The sequence below is a fragment of the Propithecus coquereli genome, unplaced genomic scaffold (assembly GCF_000956105.1).
Source record: "Propithecus coquereli isolate 6110/MARCELLA unplaced genomic scaffold, Pcoq_1.0 Scaffold468, whole genome shotgun sequence".
In the NCBI taxonomy this organism is placed as follows: domain Eukaryota; kingdom Metazoa; phylum Chordata; class Mammalia; order Primates; family Indriidae; genus Propithecus; species Propithecus coquereli.
This window is the reverse complement of record NW_012150485.1, coordinates 542,608-545,372: the sequence shown is the minus strand read 5'-3', so window position 1 is coordinate 545,372 and position 2,765 is coordinate 542,608.

Genomic DNA, 2,765 nt, shown 5'->3' with positions numbered 1-2,765 from the left:
GGTAATCCAATTTTTGGTTATTTTCAGGAGCTCTCACACTGTTTTCCATAGTGGCTGCACCAGTTTACATTCCTACCGAAAGTGCACAAGAATTCCACGTCCTTGCCAACACTTGTTATTTTTTGATTGTTTTTATTATAGTAGTCATTTTGACATCTATAGGTGGCAGGCGGTATGTCATTGTGGTTTTGATTTGCATGTCCCTAATGGTTAGTGATGAACATCTTTTCATGTGCTCATTCGTTGTTTATATGTCTTTGGAGGAGTGTCTATTCAAGTCCTTTTCCCATTTTTTAAATCTGGTTGTTTATTTTTTTTTCGTTGTTGAGTTGTAGGAGTTCTTTATATATTCTAAAAATTAACCCCTCATCAGATACATGATTTGCAAATATATTCTCCCATTCCATAGGTTATCTTTTTACTCTGTTGTATCCTTTAATGTACAGAAATTTTAAATTTTGATGTGTCCAATTTATCTATTTTAACTTTTGTTGCCTGTGCATTTGGTGTCATATCCGAGAAATCATTGTTAAACCCAATGTCAGGAAGCATTCTCCAATGTTTTCTTCTAAATGTTTTATAGTTTTAACTCTTACATGTAGGGCTTTTATCCATTTTCAATTAATTTTTGTATATAGCATAAGGTAAGGGTCCAGCTTCATTCTTTTGCATGTGGATATTCAGTTTTCTCAGCAGCATTGTTGAAAGGACTATCTTTTCCCCCATTGAATGGTCTTAGCACCTTCACTGGAAAGCAATTGACCATAAATACGAACGTTTATTTCTGGGCTCATTATTCTATTCCATTGGTCTGTAAGTCTGTCTTTATGCCAGTACAATGTTGTTTTGATTACTGTTGCTTTGAAATTAAGAAATGTGAGACCTTCTTTTTTTCTTTTTCAAGACTGTTTTGGCTATTCAGGGTCCCTTGAGATTCCATATGAATTTTAGAATGGGTTTTTCTACTTCTGCAAGAAAACGTTGGTGGGATTGCCGTAGGGATTACATTGATCTATAGATTGCTTTGAGTAGTATTGCCATCTTAACAATAGTGAGTTTTCCAGTCTGTGAACATGAGATGTCCTTCCATTTATATGTGTCATCAGCAACATTTTGTAATTCTCTGTGTACATGTTTTTCACTTCCTTGGTAAAAGTTTATTTCTAAATATTTTATTCTTTTTAATGATGTTATAAATGGATTCTTTTTCTTATTTCTCTTTAGGATTACTTATTATTAGTATATAGAAACAAAACTGATTTTTATGTGTTGATTTTGTATCTTACAACTTTGCTGAATTTATTAGTTCTAACAGTTTGTGTGTGTGCATCTGCAATCTTTTTCTACATATAAGATTATGTTGTTTGTGAACAGAAATAATTTTACTTCTTCCTTTCCAATTTAGATGCATTTTCTTTCTTTTCTTTGTCCAGTTGCTCTGATGAGAACTTCCGGTAGTATATTAAATAGAAATAGCGAAAGCAAAAATCCTTTCCTTGTTTCTGATCATAGAGGAAGAGCTTCAGTCTTTCATCATCGACCATGATATTAGCTGTGTGCTTTTCATATATGTCCTTTATTATGTTGAGATAGTTTCTTTCTATTCCTAGTTTATTGAATGTTTTTGTCATGAAAAGGTGTTGAATTTTGTCAAATGCTTTTTCTTCATCAATTGAGATGATCATGTGGTTTTTTTTTTTCCCTCGTTTTGTTAATGTGGTATATTATACAGTATTGATTACTTTTCACGTTAAACCATTCTTGCATTCAAGGAATAAATCCCACTTGGTCATGGTGTATAATCTTTTTAATGTTGTCTTCCTGAGTAACAAACAGAAACTCTCTAAAGTAAAACTATGTTTATTCAGTAATGGGCACTGAAACGGGAACTTGTGCACCGTAGTAAACTATGTACACATTCAGGGAGATAGAGGAAGGCAAAGGTTTTTGAAGGAAAAATGAGGAAGATTACATAATTGTTTTGAGATAATTATCCTTGGCTACAAGGATCAATATCAAGAGTGGCATCCGTCCAAGGCTGGACAGGCAGTTACTGGCAGACATCCTCACGAAAGTATGTTTTTTGTGTAAGGTTGCAATGGCCTTTGCGCAAGGTTGTAGTTTTTGCAGTCTTTAGTGATGTTTTTGTTATCAGACATTTGTGTATTAGAACCCTTCTTTCATGGCCTTCCTTAGCTCCATTTTTCAGGGTTTTTTTTTTTAAACAAATGACTCCATTTTGATTCTGACAACTTTCACATTTCCCTCTTTTGATCAAGATCTTTCTCTGAAAGCATCACAGATCAATCATCCTACAGTTAGGTTTTTTTTTTTTTTTTTTTGAGACAGAGTCTCACTCTGTTGCCCAGGCTAGAGTGCTGTGGCATCATCCTAGCTCGCAGCAACCTCAAACTCCTGGGCTCAAGCGATCCTCCTGCCCGAGCCTCCCAAGTAGCTGGGACTACAGGCATGCGCCACCATGCCCGGCTAATTTTCTCTCTCTATATTTTTATTTGTCCAGCTAATTTCTTTCTATTTTTAGTAGAGACGAGGGTCTCGCTCTTGCTCAGGCTGGTCTTGAACTCCTGAGCTCAAATGATCCGCCCGCCTCGGCCTCCCAGAGTGCTAGGATTACAGGCGTGAGCCACTGCACTCGGCCCTACAGTTAGTTTTTGATTGTCCTTTGGTGCCAGGATGGACCTGACCTGGGTCGTTGGTCTGGTCCCACATTGGAAGGAGTGATTGGTGATTAGAAGTCAGTATCA